The sequence below is a fragment of the Lissotriton vulgaris genome, chromosome 9 (assembly GCF_964263255.1).
Source record: "Lissotriton vulgaris chromosome 9, aLisVul1.2, whole genome shotgun sequence".
Taxonomy (NCBI): domain Eukaryota; kingdom Metazoa; phylum Chordata; class Amphibia; order Caudata; family Salamandridae; genus Lissotriton; species Lissotriton vulgaris.
This window is the reverse complement of record NC_141697.1, coordinates 1,203,355,738-1,203,380,576: the sequence shown is the minus strand read 5'-3', so window position 1 is coordinate 1,203,380,576 and position 24,839 is coordinate 1,203,355,738.

The window sequence follows — 24,839 nt, the reverse complement described above, 5'->3', positions numbered from 1 at the left end:
ACATCCCATACTAATACCACGCGTGCCATTACAACGTGGGTATTACTATGCGATGTCAATGACATTGCATGCCATTACATCGCATACTTTTACCATGAGTATGCCTTTACCACGCATGCCATTACAACGCAAAGGCATGCGTGGTAACGCTATACTAGTGGTAAAACTATGCAAGGTAAGTGACAACCCTACCCTATCACCTACACAACACACTACTCCCACCCCTACACTACCCCTAACCCTAAAACACTACTACACTACAACATTACCAACACTACTCCCACCCCTACACTACCCTAAACCCTAAAACACTACTACACTACAACACTACCCACACTACTCCCACCCCTACACTACCCTAAACACTACTACACTACAACATTACCCACACTACTCCCACCCCTATACTACCCTAAAACACTACTACACTACAACATTACCCACACTACTCCCACCCCTACAGTACCATAAACCCTAAAACACTACTACACTACAACACTACCCACACTGCTCCCACCCATACATTACCCCTAACCGTAAAACACTACTACACTACAACACTACCCACACTACTCTCACCCCTACACTACCCTAAAACACTATTACACTACAACACTACCCACACTACTCCCACCCCTACACTACCCTAAACCCTAAAACACTACTACACTACAACACTACCCACACTACTCCCACCCCTACACTACAGTAAACCCTAAAACACTACTACACTGCAACACTACCCACACTACTCCCACCCCTACACTACCCTAAATCCTAAAACACTACTACTTTACCCACACTTCTCTCATCCCTACACCACCCTAAACCCTAAAACACTACTACACTACAACACTACCCACACTACTCCGACCACTACACCACCTTAAACCCTAAAACACTACTACACTAACCACACTACTCCCACCCCTAAAACACTACAACACTACCCACACTACTCCCACCACTACACTACCCTAAATCCTAAAACACTACTACACTACCCACACTACTCCCACCCGTACACTACCCTAAACCCTAAAACACTACTACACTACAACACTACCCACACTACTCCCACCACTACACTACCGTAAACCCTAAAACACTACAACACTACCCACACTACTCCCATTCATACACTACCCCTAACACTAAAACACTACTACACTACAACACTACCCAAACTACTCCCACCCCTACACTACCCCTAACCCTAAAACACTACAACACATCCCACACTACTCCCACCCCTACACTACCCCTAACCCTAAAACACTACTACACTACAACACTACCCACACTACTCCCACCCCTACACAACACTACCCTACCCTAAACCACTACCCCCAGCCCAAGCACAATCAGCCTTACCTCTTTCCTCGTGGTTCCAGCGTCGCCGTCTCTGCTCCCGGTTCCAGCTTTCTGCTTCGTCAGAGGTCCACGTCGTTGTGAGGGAATAGCTTCAGTTTCCTCACAACGACGTGCATAGCCATAACATCGCATGCGTTGTAAAAGCGCATGCAATGTAACGGTATGCCTGCTTTTTACCACGCGTTGTAACATCGCATGCGTTGTAACGCATGCGGTGTAATTGCAACGCGTGGTAAAAAACGTGTTGAAATGGCCGTTCCCCTTAGAAAGGTAATATAACCCTGGTAACAACACCAATCAACTATCGCTTTAAAAAAAAAATGCAACCCCAAAAATGTATTTACTCAGTAAACCTGCATTTTTAAAACTACCTGCATAGTTCTGCTCGTTTGTTTGAAATGCTGATTTTTGAGTCATTGTAAGCTTCAGTACCTCTTTATATGCGGAAAATATACACACTTCGCCAAAAGTAATCACTATTTTCAACTTTTCTTCCACGTCTATATAAGATTTATTTAATATGTGTTTTTTTCTATGCATCACTCATGCAGTTAGGAGACAACTTTGGAGCATTATTAAAAGCAACTTGATCTCGAATCTTATTTTCTAATCAGCACAAATAATTGGCTTTGACTTTACGCGTCATGACATTGACTTGAGTGTAAAGTATTAATGATAACAGCCCAAGAGAGCCCAGCATCTCAAAACCATTTCTGCCTTGCTTGGTTTATATTTAATTGCATTTCAGGTAAGGACATTTGTTCATTATCTCATGCTATGCAGATGATTAAATATTTATATATCGTTAAATGTGAACTCATATATTTCCAAAGTCACTCACTACCTTCTGCCATGAATCATGAAAAGAACTACATACAATGACATGGCAAACATAGGTATTTAAACCCCTAATCTCAGCAATGAAGCTGCCTGGCAACAATTCACTTATTTGTATTTTAATTTATTTGTATTGTTTGCTTGCTTTTTTTTCATCACACTGATATCCATCCATGTTGGTGTTTTCCTTATTTCCCCGCTCTTTTTTTTTTTAAACTTCTTTTTATTAAACAAATGTCAGTGATAATGTACAGCATTACATCATTCCTTATTCGATTATACACATGCATCCCACCTTACATCGTAGTCTACAGTCCCTTTATTGCGACAATCCCAGCTGATTAGTCTTCCCTAATGGTTCCCTAGGCCCGTCTACCCCTATCTATCTAACCCCTCCCACTTTGATAGCATAACCTCCCTTAAGGATTCCTGTATGTATCCCATTAGCCCCACACTTTCCCCCACTTTTTGGGTCGGCTCTACTCTCGTATATCGTCTTCTCAGCTGTGCAGCACCAATCCATGTCTTTTTCCAGTGAGCTATCGTCGGGGGTTGAGTGGCTCCCCACGCCTGGCGATATTCCTATTGTGCATTAAGAAACAATGTCCTGACAGGTAAGAATATGTAGGCAATTAATTATGCATGCATACAGCATTACTCATGAAGAAAGAAGGAGAGCACTCATTGTTTTTGAAAAAAGAGATTAATCATCTTATATTATAGCACAAGTTCATGGTCAGAAAATATACAGTTAGAAGCAGAACTGCATTAAATGAATTAGTGACAACCATATAATACTTGGTGCATAAGTAAGTGTCTGTGGTGAAAGTGGCGACGCAAGTGCAGAAGTGAACAGCGAGGAAGGCGCACTGTGAACAAGGTGCAAGTAATCTCCCTGTGTTTGGATTCATTCCTTGCTGAGACGCCGCTTCTTTCAGGAGTCATGAAGCGGTAATCTGCCATTTATTGACGGCCGCCCAGCACCCCGATCTACTCAGTGTTAACCCAGCGACTGATCAAAGACGGCTGTGGAACTTAAGTAATATCTGTCAGTATTCTCTAACTCAGCGACTGATCACAGGCGGCCGTGGAGCAAAAGTAATACCTTGCCCGTATGCAGGCTCCAGAGGATTTCTTGCCCTGCTGCCCGAAAATAAACGCCAGACCGCCCCTGAACTAATCACAGAGGCCTCTACATTATCCCAATTAATGATCTACACAACGGAACTGATTCAGCACGCCCCGATCTAGACAACAAAGTCCTGATGACGATCCAAAACAATATGGATCGAAACGCAGTCGACTTAACAACTCATTAACAGGCGTACTTCTTCATTGTGGCTCTACATCAAATTGAAAGAACTCTTACAAACTGTGATATCAATTTGTCACAATTTTAGAGCCACTCACTGTAAATTACTTGCACCTTGTTCACAGTGCGCCGTCCTCGCTGTTCACTTGAGACAACATTAATAGTCTGTCCCTCCCACTGAGGTCCACAAAACTACCCAGGGGGCGTGCCAAATCTTCCCCACCACCAGTGGAAAACTCGTCTTTACCAGTATTCCCACTCCTCTTAATTCTGCTGTGTAGCGGTCATGGGCAACTAGCTTGTATCCGTATCTATCTAGTGCTCGGTACCTATTACCCTTCAGGTGGGTTTCTTGAAGCAGCACCACGTCTGGGGAGTGTCGATGCAGATACTGTAGTGCTATTATGCGTTTAATATGATTCCACAGACCATTGACATTCCATTTTTTAAGTTCAGAAAAATTTTATTGAAAGAATATGACATAAGCTTACAAAGTAAGACAAAGAAAATAACAAGCAAAAGTATACATCAAGATAATTAAAGGTATTAATATAAGCTACAAAAAGAAACATCAAAAATTGAGAATAAATATAAGCAAAATTGGCAACTGGTATGATATAAGGTAATAAAAGATATACTAAATATACATTGTAATTACAAGAAAAGCGAAAATAATATCAATATGTTTAACAAAATACAGGAATTCATGGAGGTTTAGGAAGACCATTGACATTCCATGACATGACGTTACGGCTAGTATTCCTTCGATGCTCCCTCTGTTGCCGCCCTTTCGCATTCTGACCCGTCTCCCGGGATGTCACAGGCTCTGCAGATGCCATGTCTGTACTGGTTTCCCCACCACACTATCAGCATGCTGTACTAACATCACAAACCGACATTTCAATAGTAAATAAGAACCATAATCACAATAAAAACATAGTGAACACATTACGTTTGTTCTAGTCCTGTAGCAACTTGCGTGACTTGTAACTACCAAAATTGACTCTAAGGATGAGAGTCCGGTCTCGTAGACCCCCTAGACCCCATATGCCTCCCACCATAATTGTATCATACGACCTGTCCTTCACAGTCCTCAGCATACGTTTTCTATGGGCTGCTTCACCTTCCAGGCCCTCCTTCCACGTCTCTCGATACCAGGCTGGTGCTCTCTTATTCAGTGCTCTCCGGTGTCCTCTTTTGCAGTTCTCGTTGTCTCCCACGTTGGGAGTTGTGGCCCACGTTGCACAAGCCTTCAAGCCACTCCCATGCTTCTTCTGCAGAGTTAAAGTACCATGTTTTCTATTCAGCCATGACTCAATTTTGCCGGAAACATCATAGAGTCCTTGATTTCTTTTGGCCGCAGTTCCCTCCTTACTCCCTCAAAAGCTCGTCTCTGCCGTTGGACATTCTTTCCCATCTCTCTTGCATCCTTAGTTTAGTGACTAGTAGGGTTCTTGTTGTTTGCTTTTTGTGGTTCCTGCTGCAATCCATGAGGCCAATTCACAGAACTAACTTAAGACAAAATCCTAAACTTACTACTTTTGGTATTCACAGAAGTTAGGATTTTGTCTTAAGTTTGTCTTAAGACAGACTTAAGAAAAAATCCTAACTTAAGTCTGTCTTAAGTTTGTCTTAAGACAAAATCCTAACTTCTTTGAATACCAAAAGTAGTAAGTTTAGGATTTTGTCTTAAGTTAGTTCTGTGAATCGGGCCCCATGTTCTGCTATCTTCACCACTCCTCGGTGCCCTGACGCAGTCCACCGTTTCTCAGAGCTCATCAGCACCTCTCTTGTCTTGCTTGTTAAGTCATAAAAACTGTCTCTAGTGTAATATGACTAATACTTACTCGTTCTTACAATGGCTCTATAGTTCTCTTTCCGGGCAACAAAGGCACTGAGGGCCACATATATGAATACCTTGCGACTGAACTTACCCATGCTCATATCTTGCCCCTGTGTCTCTTTCACTTTCCCATTTTTTCCTCCCTGCATCTCAGCTAGGGGTTTCCAAGTGGAATGTTGCCACCTAGGTCGCAAATGCAAAAACAAAACCGACTCAATCCTGCTTGTGTCAAGTGAGCGCATTGCTAGAGCAGAAATACGCGAAGAGCTTCAACAACTAATAAATAATTACAGGTATTTTGCTCAGCTCTGGATGGCATAGGAAGACTAGGGAGTGAGATATGATGTTCTCGTTCAGGCTTTTGCAAGTGCCTCTCAAGGTTGCCGGTGCAGTGGAAAGAGTGCACTGTGTACCAAATGCTATCGAAGAAGTTATTATTACACGTATAATCAATGCCCATCTGTTTGCCATGCCTGAAACCTGAACCACTGAGTACATTTCCATTGCCGGACAGTGTATAGCTAATTGCGCTCGAGTTTTTTGTCAGACAATGTGCTGGAGTGCCAGGAGCTCTCAAGTCATTCTGCTGAGTATAACGTCTTTCTCAAAGAAGGATCCTGCTTATGAATTTTGTTTAAAGTTTGGCATTGACAGAACACCTTTTCTGAAAATTAGTGCAATGTTTGCGACTTGCAACAGATCTATATCTTTTTAATTCACTTGACAGTTTGACAGGCTCTAAAATGTTTGGATATTGATCTTGCCAAGAATCCCCTGGAAATAAGGCCACATTGGATATGGATCTGGCTAAGAATCCCTTGGAAATTATGGCACTTTGTATATGGATCGTGTTGAGAATCCCTAGGAAAGAATGGCACTTTGGATATGAATCTTGTTGAGAATCCCTAGGAAACAATGACACTTTGGATATGAATCTTGTTGAGAATCCCTAGGAAACAATGGCACTTTGGATATGGATCTTGTTGAGAATCCCTAGGAAACAAAGGCACTTTGGATATGGATCTTGTTGAGAATCCCTTGGAAACGATGGCACTTTGGATATGAATCTGGTTGAGAATCCCTTGGAAAGTATGGCACTTTGAATATGGATCTTGTTGAGAATCCCTAGGAAACAATGGCACTTTGGATATGAATTTTGTTGAGAATCCCTTAGAAAGTATTGCACTTTGGATATGAATCTTGTTGAGAATCCCTAGGAAACAATGGCACTTTGGATATGGATCGTGTTGAGAATCCCTAGGAAACAATGGCACTTTGGATATGAATCTTTTTGAGAATCCCTTGGAAACAATGGCACTTTGAATATGAATCTTGTTGAGAATCCCTTGGAAAGTATGGCACTTTGGATATGGATCTTGTTGAGAATCCCTAGGAAACAATGGCACTTTGGATATGGATCTTGTTGAGAATCCCTTGGAAAGTATGGCACTTTGGATATGGATCTTGCTGAGAATGCCTTGGAAGGTATGGCACTTTGGTTATAGATCTTGCTGAGAATCCATTGGAAACTGGCACTTTGGATATGGATCTTGCTGAGAATCTCATGGAAACTATGGCACTTGGGCTATGGATCTTGCTGAGAATCCCTTGGAAACTACAGCACTTTGGCTATGGGTCTTGCTGAGAATCCCATGGAAGCTATGGCACAAGCCATTGCAAAAACACAAGATGGCCTTGATAGGCCAAGACAGGAAAGGCCACAGTTACTCAAAGCCTTAATCAAAAACCTCATGGCTGCCTCAGTGGGCCCTTCGATTGTTACTACTATGGTTATGCCAATACTGGGACTTCTATAGGGGCTAGTGCTCCATCACTTTCCATTGGCAGTTTACCACATACACTCCTGCTTCCTTGGCACTACCATGGCAATACACAGACTATCCATTAACGCATTAATGTTCCAACCCTTTATTGCCCAGTGCCAATTGCACTTTCTTTCAAGGCCCTTACACTCTTCTACAGACGCTCTGAAAGATGTTTTTGTTATTGTGCCTAACAACAGATGCTCTGATTTGGGCCATGCCACTCATGTAGATTCAAGTCCCTGGTTATAAGATTTCAACCCAACAGATGGCACATACAATATTCTTTACATTATGAAGAGATCAAAGCGAGCTCACTCCAAACATCAGTCGCTTTCAGTAACTAGTAGCTGAAGCCACTTGGACTGATGACGCCGTAGGAATAGCTATTTATCAGGGATTGTGAAATGAATTGAAGAATTCCCTATTATTAGTTGTGAATGGACCCACTATTCTGAAACCCCCCATAGATTTAATTATATGGATTGTTGCACAACAAAAAAGAACACTCAGCAGAAATACAGGGTCATCTTCACAGATATTGCCTTCCTATCACGTGAAGATGAGTGAGAGTATGAGGACCTTTACCACAGAGGAAAGTAGAACTTTGTATTATGGCTGTGTTGACTATTTGTTTTAGATCAATTTCTTAGGAAGTCAGAAAACACTGCTGCTTGTTCCTAGAAGACAGGCAGACAGACAGTCAAACAAATAGAGAACTATTTCCACATTCTGTCAAGATTAAGGCCCATATCCATATCCCAATAATGGTGACAATGCCATTGGGCTCTCTGACCGCGAAGACTTTGATAGATTCCTGGTCTCAGGCTGCTTATGGATCATGAATTCCAAAAGTAAAGACAGTACCTAATACAGAGAAAGGACTGCCCGTAGGAAATAGAAGGCATTGAAGGAGCACTTCTTACCTCCAGTATGGGAAACATTACCACTGCTAATGGCCGCTGGCACTGGACATGCAGAAAAAATAGAATTCAACATGATTGATTCCCCAACTTTTCCCAATGTGCTTGGAACCTCTGGGATTTCCAATTCAGGGACAGATTGGTGAATTGCATTCCTGACCATCTCCTTGGTTTATTATCATAAGAATTGATGCTGAGGCAGTCAGAAAAGAAGACACGGCTAGTCATGTGCTTGGCCTTAAAGAGCTTGTCAGAGTCAAATAACCAGTATGTCACCTTTGCAACACATTCTTTTTTATAATGACATAACTTTATAACAAATCTTTAACAACACAAAAACTTTACAACACATACCTTAAAAATGCATGCCTTTACAACGCATGTAGCCGGAGAAGGTACGAAGCTGGTAATAAGGTACATTTTATTGGGATTCGGGGTGATTAGAAGCAAAGAGAGGTAATAGTTTTTAGGGTTTAGGGATGGGTAGAAGTAAAAGGAGGTAAGAGCCTTTTACGATTAAGGAGAGGGTAGAAGTAAAACGAGATAAGACAAAAAAAATTGTTTTATTTTTTTTATTTAAAAAACTTTAAAGGGGGGACTCAGGGTGATCCCCACTAAAAATGTTTTAAAAAAGGCATATATCACAAGTTCTATGACAAAAAAAGTATTTCGGCTAATCAATACATATATATATTTATTTTTTATTTTTTATTTATTTTAATTACACTGCACTGTAAAAAAATGCATTGTAATGGCTAGTGTTATAAAGGTACTTTATATTCTGGTACATTACTACATCCTGTAAAAGTATGCGTAGTGATGAACACATTGCAATTTACTACAGTGTCAAGACTTCCGTTGTAATGTCTGATATTCAGATACTCTTGACAGGAAGGAAAATAACATTTGAAGAGTTCCAGCAGTCTATAGAAATGTTCTTGATGTTTCTAGCAAGACATTGGGAGACGAGTTACATCCCTATCAAAAGTATGATTGCACTATCGACTTGTTTCCTGGCCCAGTTATTCCACATGGGAGGATGTATCTGTTCACTCTCAAGTAGGATGAAGCATTGCACCAGTACTCTCAAGAAAACCTGGTAAAACGTTGTATTTGACATTTCATCTCGCCATCATGGCTCCAATATATTTCAAACCAAACTTGGGGCAGATTTACAAGAAAGTGCCGCAGCGTGGCACCGCAAGCACTTTGGCTGCGCCACGCTGCGGGACTTTCAGAGCACGGGAATGATACATATTTACAAGGATATGTCACATTCCTGTGCTCTCCCCTGTGCTGGCGCACAAACAGCTGCCATGCGTTGGCGCAGGCACCCTTGCACCACGGTACAAGGACACCTGCGTCGTGGGGAGGTTGTTTTTGTGCAGCAAGGGGCACCTTCCTGCATGAAAACAATCTCTTCAGGCATTTTCCTCTTTCAATGCGTGCTGAAGAATGCAGCACGCATTTAAAGAGGAAAAAATGAGGAGAAATTTACAGATTTCTCCTCGTTGCACCTCACTACGCCACCCCTAGGGTGGCATAGCATATTGACGCATTTCCAGGTTTATGATTCCTCGTAACTCTGAAAATGTGTCTGATTCCAAGGGTGTTGCGTGGGAACACCCACAGCAACACCCATCGAACGCCCCTTTCACGCAAAGGGCTGCGTGCAAATAGGCCGTATTTACAAGGACAGGATATGCCACGCAGGGTGACTTTTCCTGTCCTTGTAAATATGGGGCAGAGATATGCGCTGCCAGTGCGTTACAAAATGTGACATACTGGCAGCGCAAGGAGCTTGTAAATCTGCCCCGTGGTCAATAGACCATGTATTGAGTATCATGACTTGAATAAGATTACTGTCCAAAATAGATGGTCTCTTCCTCTCATTCCTGTTTCATTGGACCAGTTAAAAATGGCAAAACAAAGTTGGCCTTGAGAGGTGCCTGCAATCTGGTTTGGATTTGAGCTCTAAACACACAGTATAGACATTACGAATACCCGGCGATGCCCTTTGGGCTTCGTAATGATGCTGGTCTGCTTCAGCTTTCTGTGAGTGACATTTTACACGATATGCTGGATACCTTCATTGTGGTGTATTTAGAGGACATCTTGATGTTCTCAGATATGCTCCATCAATATCGAGTCTAGGGAAAGATAGTAGTGATATTTCTCAGGCAGATTCCTTATATAATAAAGACAAAAAATACTCTAGACCTTATTAGACCTTATTACTCATGGTGGCGGTCTGACCGCCACCAGCCCAGCGGTCCATCCGCCATATTGCAGTGGTGGCAATGGGACTACCAGCAGTCCGACCGCCACAACCACTAGGATCTTGGATCCCGACAGGGTAGATTATGACCTACCTTTCCTCCAAACATTTTATTGCGGTAACACCGCCTTGAAATGCTTGGCATAAAGGATTGTAAAGGGGCCTCCAACAGGGCCCCTGGCTGAATCTCCCCATGCCAGTGCATGGGGGAGGACAATATGTGCCTAACCAAAATTGCATGGTTGTGCGTGCACTGTGTGACATGCATGACATGGTGCATGCCAGGCCATGCAGGGAACACATGGAAGCGCTGTCATGGCGGTGGTATTCTTGAAAGGCTCGCCTATGGGAAAAACATACCACCACATTGACACCACCACTGCCACACCATCAGACCTGGATTACAGTCGTAATCTGGTGGGCTAGAGACCACAGGCTTGTATGTCTTCCTGGGACCCCACATGAGTGGTCTGACAGGAAGACCGACAAACTCCTAATTGGGCTCTCTGTGTTCGAAGTCTTGGAAATGGCCATTTTTGGATTCCGGATTTCAGGCAACAGTATTAGCATTGATAACAATAAGGCGAAAGCTGTTCTTGATCGATCTCATCCTTCAAATATCCAAAGAATCCAGAGGTTTGTCCGTTTTTCTAATTGCACAGACATTTTACACAGGATCTTTCAGTGATTATTACACCCATTAATAACCTTCCCATTGGGGAAAAGAGATGGCTTTAAAAACCTGAAGCCCTTCATCTGTCACCTTCTGTTCCAGAGCCCTATCATGCTCCAAATGAAACCAAACCATAAATAACTGTGAACTTCAAGCAATAAAAAATAGGAGTGGGTGGAATTTGCGCAGTCGCGCTTCGCAAAGCTCCGCCAAACGGTAAAAAATCTCCACAAGCAGGCAAAAGTCCGCGAACACGCGGAATTGCTTGTTCTGCCCGTTCCCGGTGCTTTTTTCCTGTTGGATAATGCTCGAGGGGAAATATCTCAAAGCGCGAACAAGCGGATCCCAGAATTTCTGCCAATTCTGCGTTCTCCTCAGAACGTGAAATTACCCAAATTCCACATATTCCGCGAGCGGAACAGAATTTACCGCCCAGGCCTAATAAAGAACCCTTTTGTAGAGTAGAGACATTACCCTGTGGGGGCCACCAATAACATCACTGTTTGAACAGCCTATAACATTCTGTTTATTCTAACATCAATAAAAGTGTGAATGTGAGACATGTTCACTGGTCATTGCTCTTTTCAGGTTCTGATCATCAACTCACATGCACTCCCGGCAAACAATACAGAAAGGCGGTAAACATTGTTTTCCAGGAAAACTTTTCTCCGCAGGGAATAACAACGCGGTTGTTACAACGACCGCGTTGTAACCACGCATACCATTACTCAGCAAGTCTGAACAACGACTTGCGGAGGGGGCAGAAGGTGTTGGATTTAAAATCCAACACCTTCCCTTCTGTTGCACATATTGGAGTTGGAATAGTAAATTATACTATTCCAACATCCAGAGCCCCTCCTCCGCAAGTCGTTGTTACGACTTGCATTGTACTGGTATGCCTGGTTACAATGCTGTCATTGTAATGACCTCATTGTAATTCCCAGTGGGGAAAAAGCATGTGTTAAAAAGAGGTATATTCCAGAAAGGCTGATGCTCAAGCTAGACTGTGGAAGAAATTGAAGCAGTGTCTGATCCTCCTAATTTTCTGTCTCTTTCGCATCACCAATATATATGTTTTTTTCGTTTCTACGGAAAATCCAACAAGGTCAATAAAGCATCAATCCAGATCCATAAAAAATATGTTCCGCCCTACCTAAATTAATGTAATATTTTCTTACTGTGAATTAATGATTATTAAAAGTGGTGTATACACTATGCAAATAATTAAATGTAATTTAATGATATTTTATTAAAATGCAATTGTACATTCACTTTTAAATTAAAAAAACATTGCCCAGATATTTTATAATTCTATAATAAATATTGTTTATTTTATATTATTTGTTTACATTAAATTATATTCCTTATGTATTAAGTATTTTAAATAATTGAATTTAACATTATTTCTTATGGGGTTTTATTTTTGTCCCTACTTACATTATTGTCTATGGGAGGGTGTTGCAGTACCAGTGGTTAGCCAAGTGTGGTGCTGGACTTACTGTAGCTCTGAACTGGAGCACTTAACTAATGTTTTGGGTCCATTCTTGGCTGTAGTACTTTTAAAGTAAGTTTAGGGTCAGACTGGGACACCAAATAGGGGAAACGGCATTAAGGCACGTGTGCTTTTTTCACGCAAGTGGAACATCACTTGCCTTAACCAGTGCATATGCGGTTGAATTTTAGTTTACACAGATGATGCCCTGGTGAACTTACACATCTCAGGAGACCTGTACAAAGATTCCAAGACCCATAAGCAGGTGGCAGACAACAAACATGTCTGAATGCATACAACTACCTGAGTTGATGCATAGGCGTAGCTTCCATTGGTGCAGTGGATCCAGTGCATAGAGGACTGATAAGCAACTGAGCCCTGATTATTGCTGTATTTCACAGTTGAAACAAGCGCAGGGGGGCATTTCTTTCCTCGCACTAGGGCCCATACCATGCTGACTATGACACTGAGTTGATACTCGTAGGCTCCGGAAATGTGCGATGCTCATTGGGTTCGAGGTGAGATCCATTGTACATTGAGGACACTCCATATTCATTTGCCAATTAAAGAAAAATCATTGGGGTTTATATTTTATTACCCTCTGAGAATAGATACATTTTCTGTTGAAGAACCATGTTATTTCATGTATCTGTTCATGAAGATCAGGCTTTTCTCAAGGAACAGGCAAGAGCCACCATTGCCGAACCATCGCAGAGTTCCGGACAGGGTACTGCTACAATATATTTATGGGGCCAACATTTATTGGTGGCTCCCAGAAAATGTTCGGTGGCACAGTTCAACCATGTGACGTTGCACGTTTTGCACTGGATCCATGTGAAGTCTAGATTGATGTTCTGCACCTTGGTGTCCATGCACACGGCCCTTCGTGTATCTGCAGCAATGGAACGCCCTAGTCACTCGCTGAGGTCTGCCAACGCAGGTTGGCCAATGAGTCATCATTCAAGAGCAAAACTCTGGGAGGCAACAGCTCCAACAACCCTTGGTTGTAAATGGTTGAACAATGTCCCTTTGGCATCTGAAACTGTATCTTTTCCTGGAGGGTTAATGGGGTTGGAGAACAAGTGCTTCCAATGCCATTTGTATTGGTCCTCTGTTAGTTTGCATTTCAAAAGGTAATTTTCAAGTCTTTTTGGGAAATTTGGTCCTACCATTAGATGGCGCCTTAAGGCTGCCTTACTGTGCCTTATGCACTTCTGACCAAGTAACCAACCCTAGGAATGCAACACATGTCCCTGCAGCCTCAGCGATGCATGGGAGCCCCCAATCTTCAGGTGCCCCTCAACCCTTCAGTGGGTTGGAGGCCACATGGCCCAAGATCAATGAATATCTCTGAGATATGGGAAACTATTGGCCCCTCCCCACTTTCTGCAGGTGGACCCCATCATTTTGCATCACACCGCTGGCAACCCTGGCTTCTCCATTGGTCCGACTGGCACTGCCCATGTCACCCCAGGCCAAATAAAGCAAGAGTAGCAGAGACCTAAATGACTCCAAGCTCTCCGAAATGGCCACGTGCAAGTGTGACTCACATGCCCACATGGGGTGAATATTAGGGCCTATGTTGGGTGGGTTATTTATTCTTTTTTAAGCAATATTCAGGGGTGGCTCCTCCATTTGAGCAGAGGAGCGTCACCCCACAAGCCCCTGAGCTGAGAAAATAAAACTGTAATAAAGTTTATTTATTACCGTTTTGTTTTTCAGCAACCCTTCCAACTGAACTAAGTGTCAGGACGGCCCGGCCCACACTGCCAAGTGGCAGCAACAGGGAACTGTGTGCTTTAAAATGCACGTCTCTTTGGCCGGCCATCTTGGGATGTCCAGCCAGACATGCACATTTTAAAGTTCTCTAACCTAGCTGTCTTAGACATCTGCTAACTTAGCTGTCTTAGTCAGCTCGGTTAGAGAAAGCGCAGGCCTCTGTTACTCTTAAGAGCGCTGGGAGAGCCTACTCTATGCAATCCTGGTGCTTCTTTCATGCTGTGAAAGCAGCTGCAGGATTGGGTAGTGCAGTTTCCTGCATCAGGAGCTTCCTGGAAGACACCCGAGGGAGGAGGACGTCGCGCTGCATAGGTAAGTGAATTGTTTTTGGTGCACCTCCCCCACCTCCACCCCACCACCCTCGGTACAAGCCAGCCGCTACTGGCAATATTTTAGTTTTTTCAGTGATTTGGCACTTCTACAAGGAGGTGTCCTAAGGCTGCTTCCTTGCCTCAACTTATATAAGTGTTGACCCTGTAATTTCAAGATGAGGCCCTTCAACAAGATGCCATCGTTCATCCCAGACAGAATTAAAGCTGGTTGCCAGCAGCATGGCACACAGCCAGCTGATTCATTATAGCTCTCTCTGGGTTAATCTCTCCTTTAGTCTATTAGTGCAGATGCACAAAACAACTTTGCAGTGATGCTGGCTGTGGAGTACAGCCAACAGCAGCTCATAAATTCAAGCACAGGCCTGCAACTGGCTCGCCGGTCAGCCTACATCACCTTTAAGGTGTCTGCCTCTTTCACAAGAGTTGGTTGCCACTTAATGCAGGACCCTATGGCCCCAGGCAGGTGCTAGGCTCCTTCTTTGAGATTTAAGCATCCACCCCCCATATACAATTACATACAAATGGTGACCACTGATGCTGCTTTAAATGGTTTGTGCATTGCCTCCAATCAGAGTCCAAAAAGCTGATTAAAATATGCCTGTCCTACTTATGACGGTACTTTTCATTGATAAACTCCAGTGTTCCTTTTGTAATTTACATTTTTGTGTCCCAGAGCATCTTAATTCTGCATGTTTTTACTCTGGTTATAGCTTAGAATAGAATGCTCTGGGGTGGAACCAGGTCTCTGCAGCATTTCCGTGCAGGAGGGCCCCTCAACCCTGTAAGGGTCCCCTCAATATTTCAGAGGGCCCCAGTCATCCCAAGGCCCATGAAATTCTGAGATATGGGCAGCTCAGGGACCCCTCATCACATTCTGCAAGGGGGCCCCATCATTTTAAGTTACACCATTGCAAATGATCTGGCTCCATCAGGGTCCAGGAGATCCCACCACACCAATCTGCCGACTCCACTGCGGTCTTGTGAAAGGTGCTCTGTGTTCTCACATCACGGGGCCTCCAATAGTAGAGGCAGAAGTTACAGTGTTCAGCTATAATATTAAACTCAAAACATCAACGTAAAATGCCTCAAATCCACGAGCCCTCATCTCTGGCTGCTTTCAGTGGTGTGGCCAGTGTGTCATGGGCCCTAGTGCAAGAAACTAAAAGGGGCCCATGTTTGAACTGTGAAATACAGCAATAATCAGGTTTCAGTGGCCCCCTCCGGCCTCTGGGCTCTGGTGCCACTGCATCTGCTGCACCCTGGTATCTCTTGTCTTCTTCTGGGTGATGGTGAATAGTGTGAGAGAGTGCAGCTTGAGTGGTGTGAGTGTAGGGTGAAAACTGTGCCGATATGAGTGTCGCGTGAGCTGCATAAATGCAATGTAAGAGGAGGACTCACATGAGTGTCAGCTGAGAGGAGTGCGTGCAGAGTGAGAGGAGTCAGTGCACGGTGGTGTGAGCCGTGTAAATAAAGGGTGCCTGTGTGTGAGTGCAGGGTGAGCGGCAAGAGTGAAGTGTGAACTGTGAGAGTGACTAGTGAGTGCATAGTGAGAAGAGTTAGCATAGGGTGAGTGGTGTGTCCCTATGAGTTTTGGCAGACTATTGTGCCTGTGTGCAGGCTGGGTGAACAGAGTGATTGTACGAGGGCAGGCTTAGAGGTGTGTCTGTGTGCAGGCAGAGTGAGAGGAGGGAGTGCAGGGAGAGTGGTGTTACTCCAGAGTGGGTGATGTGCTTTTTTGAGTGGTGTCTGTGCAGAGTGAGTGGTGTGCCCATGATAGTGAAGGGTTAGCTGTGGGAGGTCTTATGTCAGTACACAGTGAGTGATGCACCAGTGTGAGAGTAGGGTGAGAGGAGTGACTGCAGGTTGAGTGATGTGACCATATCAGTTTGGGTGCAGATGAAAGTGCAGAGTAGGAGGAATGAACGCATGGTGAGTGATGTGCTTGTTTGAGTGGGATTGCAGGGTGAGCAGTAGTTCTTGGCGAGTGGTGGGAGTGCCGTGGCAGTGTGGTCGCCGTGAGTGCAGGGTGCTCAGTGTGCTCCTGTGAGTGCAGGGTTAGAGCACGATGAATGGTGTGAGTGCAGGGTAACAGCATGAGTGCATGGTGAGCAGTGCGATCGCTGTGAGTGCAGGGGAGCGTGATCGGTGAGAGCGAGGAGTGAGTTCTTTGAATGCAGGATATATGCCCAGACACTTGGAGTAACTCAAAATGTTATTAATGGTTGGGGAATAGTGGGGCATATTACCAAGCAATAGCGATAATTATCGCTATTGCTTGGTTAGAGACAAAAATTTAATGCTGAGCTGCGGCGATTTTTACCGCAAATAAACCTTGGTATTACCAAGATTTATCGCAAATGCGATAAAAATCGCCGCAATGCATGAATATCGCTGAAAAGTCAGCGATATTCATGCATTACCGAGCTAATGCTCTTAGCCATGTTATCCACCTCCCATTGGATAACATGGCGAAGAACTGCTCAGGGCAGGTGTTAGCTTTTGGAGATATTCACGCTTAGCGCGAATATCTCCAAAAGTTGGTAATAGGAGATAGCGATGTTAGCGACTGTTTTCAGTCGCTAACATCTTGGCACGCCCACTTTGCATGTCATTAGTGATAAATATCACTGACATGCAAAGTGGGGCCAAAGATGGTCGCTATCTCCTACTAGCTGTCGCTAACTGGTGTTAGCGACAGCTAGGTAATAGGGAGATCATTTTATCTCCGCTTTCTTGGCTTTTAAAGCCAAAAAAGCGGAGATAAACCCCCTTGATAATATGCCCCAGTGTTTCAGAAATAAATGAATCTATTGCTATTATGGCATCAATGAAGGTTGGAGGGTGGAGGAAATAAATAATTTGCTGGTTTTACAGCAAACAAAATCTCGTGATTAGGGTTGCCGGCTGACCAGATTTCTACTGTCGCCACTGGTATTTTGATATCCCGGCCAGTACAAAAAGCGCCTAAAGCCTGTATTTTTAGCCCTTAGCTGTGTATACTTCAAACAGCACATATAAATAGAAAGTACTTTTAAATGTGTTCTAGAGCTGCATTAATGAGCCATGACTAATAATTAAAGGAAACAAAGACGGAAAAGTCATGTTACAAATGAATGCATACTATTTTATTTACAGTCCTATGTAGTATCACAGCCAGGCCTTTGATGACTCTTTCAAGAACAAATGGGCAATATTTTTCTCTTCGAACAGTGGCATCTCTAGTCGTGAAATGCCTTTTCACGGAATGCATTATCTCTCTGGCAGTAAAAATAAAATGCAAATGTAGGGAATAGGCAGAGTGAGGACCCAAGGGGTACTGGAACCAGTGGAAAAGAGCACAAAGCGTCATTAACCAGTTCACAAAGACATGTAAATGGACTTTAAAGACCTGTGAAAAACTCAGGTGTGGTTGAGATAGCGCCCACAGCTGTTCAAGATCACCACAACCTTCGGACCGATGACACAGAGAAAAAGGAATGTAACTTGGGCATTTTGCAATTGGTTTTATGCGTGAATGGGAGTGGCAAGGGTGATCAGGGCCGGACTGGCCGTAGCGGGCACCGGGCAATCCCCAGGTGCGCCGCACGGGTGGGGAGCCGGTTTGGGGTCGCTGGGGGCCGTTTTTGTTACAGGACCATTTTTGCAGCATAGCCCACCCTCTAGAACCGGGCTAGTTTGCAAAGCACCAGATAGTTGAACCCGGCACGAGCTACGTCATGTTTCTTTCCCTTTGTAAACGACGTTACTTCTTTTTTGTACACCACTGGAAATCTCAGGTCCGCTGGTACTAAAAGCTGAAAATAACAAGTGTTATTATTACACAGTAGAACAGAACCATATTTAAGGCTGTAATGTTTTCACAGAGCTTCTCGGCAGAGATGTAATTTTACAAGCACTTCTCAGCAGAGGAGTGATACTTAACCAGAGCCTGTTCACTGAGCTGCAGAACTTCACCAGTACTTCTTAGCAGAGATGGAGGACTTTAGGCTTATAAGAATATTAGCAAATAAAATTATTCTTTAGGTGCTGTGTGCTCCCCAAATTACTACTTAGTCAAAAGAGAGTAACTGGCAGCCAACTGGAACTAAAAACACAAAGGAACCCCTGGGTCTGCAACATGTGGAGAAATGCTAAAGAAATGTCCCTTTTAAAGGACGGTTTCCCTCACCCACCGAAGGTGGCATGCTTCATCATAGGGTAACCTCCTTGCATTATTAACCTAGTCATAATGCGGGCTACAACCCCCTCTCTGAGAGGGAGGGGTTCAGGGATGTTTTGTTGATAGAGAGAGGTATACTAAACCTTAGGAGACTGGGGTGTGATGAGGGGTGAAAAAAAAATATGATGTGAAGTAAAAACTAACTCTACGGTGCGCAGTAGACTTTATTGGGGCGCCCCTTGGCCAGCATTAAAAACCAAGCTGTGACAGGAATGATTTCAACCTGTCACAGAGTGAGGAAATAGGTTGACATGTTTCAACAAGGTACCCTCATAAAAGGTTTGCGGCCTTCTAATGGACGTTGTAAATACTACTATGCAATGTGTACAACAAAGACCAATGTGATGATAAATTAACGAAAATTCCAGTATACAAAATCAGTGGTTGGACTGGAAATCCACTCGATCAGGAATCCACGGGCTGGTATTACCTGAGAGAAATTATATGTTTCATAGACAGCACAGCATAGCCCTTATTCCAAAAATATTTTAATGGCTCACAGAGGGGATCCTGGAACCAATTTCAATTAAATAATGTAAACACCAACACACAATATGCTTATAAAGTGAGATGCATTGATTTTCGCTTATACGAAAAAGTCAGGTATAGTGCCTCAACTTTAACTTGGCGCAAAACTCAAGTCGGCATCATGTTCTGCGAAAAAAGAAGGTAGATACAGCTCAAATTTCAAGGAACAGATGTGGATAAAACAGATAAAATAGAAAATGACTGTAGAGTGACTGCAAAGGGGGGCAGTCAGGTGGGGGCCCAGCAAGTGCGTAACCACCGTTGAGCAACAGGTGCGGTAGTGGTGAGGCCCATTGAACCCTGACAATGCTGTATTTTACTACCTCAACAGCCATCAAAGGGGGCCTTTCCCCTACTTGCACCAGCCTTAGGCTTCCTTGGTGCACAACTGGTACCCAGCAGGGGTGTAGCTACTATTGGTGCAGCAGGTGAAGTGTCACCAAGTCCCATTTAACCCTGACAATGCTGTATTTTACTACCCTAAAAAGCTGTCAAAGGGGGCACTTCCCCTGCTCGCACCAGGCCCAGGCAACACTGCTGCACTATTGGGACCCAACAGGGGCATAGCTACCACTGGTGCAGCAGGTGAAGTGGCACCGGGCATCCATTGAACCTTGACAGTACTGTATTTTACTACCCCCAACAGTCGACAAAGGAGGTATTTCCCCTGCTCACACCTGCCCCTGGCATCCTTACTGCACTACCAAGGCCCAGAACACGCTGGCCGGGGCACAAGATTGTTATGGAACGCAGAAGGCCTCCATGACGTTTTGTGGGGTCATCTGGGGTCACTAGGGGCATCAGGTTGTCCCTTCCTATGCCACGTTCAGCCTGACAAGCTTGCCAGCGTTACATGTATTGCCACAAGAAGCCCACCTCCATAACTTCCCTAGAAACACTGGGGTGCAGGACTGATGTGGCTTGTGGATGTTGTCACTGTAAAGAAAACGTGCCCTATCCGGGCCACGAGACAACTGAAAGGAACGCAGGACAAAGACCTGTATGATGGCAAAGCTAGGAGTACCATGGAAGCGAGCCAACACTACAACTCCCAGAAGGCATTAGAGTGGCAGGTGAAAGCTTGGAGCCAGAGGAGGTACCAACCTTCCTAGGATGCTTGATTCCGGTCCAGGGAAGGCATGGCTTGGCAGTTCGGGCTGGACTGTTCCCATGAGGCACAGGTTCAAGACTGATTTGCATATGGCCATGTCTGAACTGGGGTGGCGTGGTGAGCAAAATAATGATGGATTAAAACCAGATCTGTGACTGGGGGTGAATGTTTTGCCAATGTGCAACATTCTGTCCATCACCTTGTGTGTTTTGAGGTAACAACCTTAGACTTGGGTGTAAAGAGGTGGCGGTTATTCGTCAGTTTCAGGATTTGTTTTAGACAAAACAAAAACAATTCTAGAGTTTGAAATACTATTGATGGCCTGAATTTGGAGTGTGGGTTATAGCAGGGGCTAAGAAATCGTGAGGTCACTCTTAGACCTGCAGACTAGGTCCCAGTCAGGCCACTCAGTTCCACTGAGGGCTTTTGTTAGAGGAATGAGAAAAGTGGTGGTCTTTAAACCGGGTGTGGACGTGTAGTTCAGGCGTGGCTTAGGCACATAAACTAAATTTCTGTGGTGCCCGTAGTGTGCCACCCGACCAGTATTTTTGTTCCTCCGTAAGCTTTCTGTTATTGCATCCAGATGTATACCACAGCCGCTGTCAAACACCTAAACCCAGCCATGGTCTATTGGTGTTGTCAATGGTTGTTTGCTGTTTAAGATAAATGAGTAACAACAATGATTTGTTCGTAAATGCTATTTAAAAACTTTCAATTGTACAATTGTGAGACTGTGAATTAAACATTACTGAGGGTCTCAAACACTGCTCCGATGATCACTTTATACGCTCTTTTTCTCTCCACATCTTTTTCATCTGGATATTTTAAACCTCATATCTTTCCTCTTTGGGACACTCTTTTTTAACACCTTCCACGCTGGGCTAATTCTCCCGCAGTGCGGGGGGGAGTGGGGGCTGCGTGTGGTGCTCATGACGAGCCCAGCTCGTCATGCCGCACAGTGGAGATTTGCTCATGACGAGCTGAGCTTGTCACGACTCCGCCCACTCCCATGGAACGCCCGCACAGATGGGGAATTAGCCCCATTTGGGCATTCTGCTGCAGTTACGACGAGCTCAGCTCGTCATGACCACAGCTCCACTGTGCCTCATGACGAGCTGAGCTCGTCATAAGCGTCGAAGGGGTTAACACCGATTGGATGTGCTTGTAGTCCAAGCATCTGTATCACCACCTCATAGGCAAAGTGAGAAACTTGCACTGCCTTCAGCCTCAACTCCAGAGTTCGCCATTGTGGCCCTATAAACACCTGGTGGCGACTCAGTTCAAAGTATGCGCTATAGACGAGTAATAGCACTATACACCAGTAATATTCTGCGCGAAAAAACACAGTAAGACAACATCCTAGAAATAGCTAACAATCATAGAGAATGCAAGATTACTTAAATTGTGAAATATAAACAGGAACAAATTTGCTGACATGGATTACCTGAAGTTTATTCAGGTTCATCGTTCAGGAATCGATAAATGTTTTGCCAGTAGAGTTAAGGACATGAACACAGGGCCCAATAGGGTCCCATTTCAATGTGGGTTTTTAATTACTACCGTGCCCGAGACCCGGAGTGATCCATCCCACTTAAAGCCCTCGACCCACATAAAATCAGGTTTGAAATTGATCAAGGACCATTCAATTAATGGTACTTCTAAATCTAATAAGATGTTTCGAGGCTGGGGATTTGTGTCATACGAAAACCAACATTTCTTAAATAGAGAATAACAACAGCTTTTAATGAAGGAAATTGTGATTAGGGTTCTAGCTTTATAGGCTCTCGTGAATTAGTACTACAAATATGAGGTTTTAGATGGGTGTGTTGTCTTATCGTGCATGGCCACTTAAGTGCTATGGTTCCTATTTAGATTATGGCGCCCGGTTCACTAATCCACAGTGGCAGCAGAGGGATGTGCTATGCTGCTGCTGGTCTGGCAGAAAACTGCCCGCCATGCCAAGAGATCTCTGCCGTATTGGTGGAGAGCTTTGTGCTGGTATTTAGACAGAATATTAGAAACAGAAATATTGTGGGTCAAAATATTGTGCCAAAAATATCGAAGACAAAAATATTGTGAAGGTAAGTTTCTATAGGATGGTAAAGTTTTACTATGTATTACTCCACACATATGTACCTTAACAATATATATATCTTCAAGGTACGCAGATGCGAAGTTAAGAATATTAAATCTATACTTACCTTCTCAAAATGTAGTCCTCAACATTTTTTACACAATATTATGTCCATACAATATTTATTTTTCCGATATTCTCTCAGTGATTCCTTCGTGCCATCAACAGAGCCAAGGATGTGGTGCCATGTTTAATGCACCTGCTTAGTCTTTTATTCTTCAAATCCAAACTGCCAAAGCAGGAGTTTGTCATTGAAAAACAAAAAATAAAGAATCCTGACATGCTGGGAGTTTGCTCCCATCCCAAGGGGGCTATTTCTTTAGTTTGCGGTTTGGAACCACCAGGCTTTGCCTGACAGTCCTGAACACGTGTTGGAACGTTCACACTAAGGGGTCGAATCCGATCTCACTCGGAAGGCCTACGAATCAGATTTGGCTTTAACGGATCCGATTCGCAGCCCTTTTTCGCGACCGATTCGTACACTGGTCCGAACGAGCAAGTACGATGCAAAGTTCGCGTGCGCTTTGAGCAAATTCGTCTCCCAACCCGATCCAGTCCCTACGTCTCGTACGCAGATGCATTGTACAGCTCTATGGACTCTGTTTCCGAGCGAGCAAGTACGATGCATGATTCGGACAGCCTTCACGATTTGGTATGTTTGAATAAAAAAAGCTGCTGGAATCATTCTTTTGGGGCCCATAGCAGACCCACCATCACCTGGAGCCCTCTGATTCAGACCTGTGGAGGTCCCCAAAGGTCCCCCCTTCCAAAGCATGCACAGTGTGGTGGGCACCATGGGGTGTCCACCCCAGAGTGTACGCTTTTCCTCACCCACCCCTTTTCGCTATGGGAGCCTGTGCACGTGTCCAGTATACAGGTTCACATGGAGTTCAATGGGAGTCCGAGCGAACAGAGTCTGTAAGCATAGGATTGCATCGTACTCGCTCGTTCCTACTCCAGTTGCACGAATCGCTCGAAACGCCCTACGGATCCGAGTCGTTGGTAACGCTTTCCGGGCAAGATCAGAATTATACCCTAAATCGGATAGATGGTTTGAGGCATCTAGACCTATGGCCCACTATTCAGCAGGCCGTCGGTCCAAGGTTTCTGCTGGTGGAGCCAGGTTGGGCTCGGACATTGGAAACATGCCCATCAGCTCAGAATAATGTAGAGAAATCACAGAGTTGGCATGAGGGACATCTGCTAGGTGTTTGACAGAATATCATTTCTACCAAGGAGGCCTCAGACACTTATAGTCAATGAAGTGTAAGGGTGCATGTATCAGTTTAATAAATATGGAAACATATTAGCTGCAGCGTATCGTTCTTCACTGAAGAAATAATATATACTGAGAGAAAGAAATGTACATCAATATAGAAAGAAATATTAAAAACACAAACCTGCTAATACCTGAAGGCCTATGATGTTACTTGTCTCTTTGTAACACAAATACTTTAAAAATGGAAGACCTGGGGGCATATTACCAAGGGCCTTATCGTCGCTTTAGCAGGAATTTTTCCCGCTAAAGTGGCGATAATTTTATCGCCCTATTACCTAGCTGTCGCTAACACCAGTTAGCGACAGCTAGTAGGAGATAGTGACCATCTTGGGCCCCACTTTGCATGTCAGCGATAATTATCGCTAATGGCATGCAAAGTGGGCGTGCCAAGATGTTAGCGACTGGAAACAGTCGCTAACATCGCTATCTCCTATTACCTACTTTTGGAAATATTCGCGCTAAGCGCGAATATCTCCAAAAGCTAACACCTGCCCTGAGCAGTTCTTAGCCATGTTATCCAATGGGAGGTGGATAACATGGCTAAGTGCATTAGCTCGGTAATGCATGAATATCGCGGACTTTTCAGCGATATTCATGCATTTCGGCCGATTGTTATTGCTTAGGAGATAAACCTTGATAATAGCAAGGTTTATCTGCGATAAAAATCGCTGCAGCTCGGCGATAATATTATTGCCGCTAAGCCAACATAGCGATAATTATCGCTAGTTGTTGGTAATATGCTCCCTGGTTCTATTTACCCTGGCCTTCGCTTGGCCGTGCAGTGTGGGGCTCTTCTAAAAAGCCTGAGTATTTGCTAACACTACAGCGTTATTGCACATGGATTAAAACAGCTGTGCAAGATGTGTGTATAATCATTTCTGCGTGAGAAGGATTTCAGAATT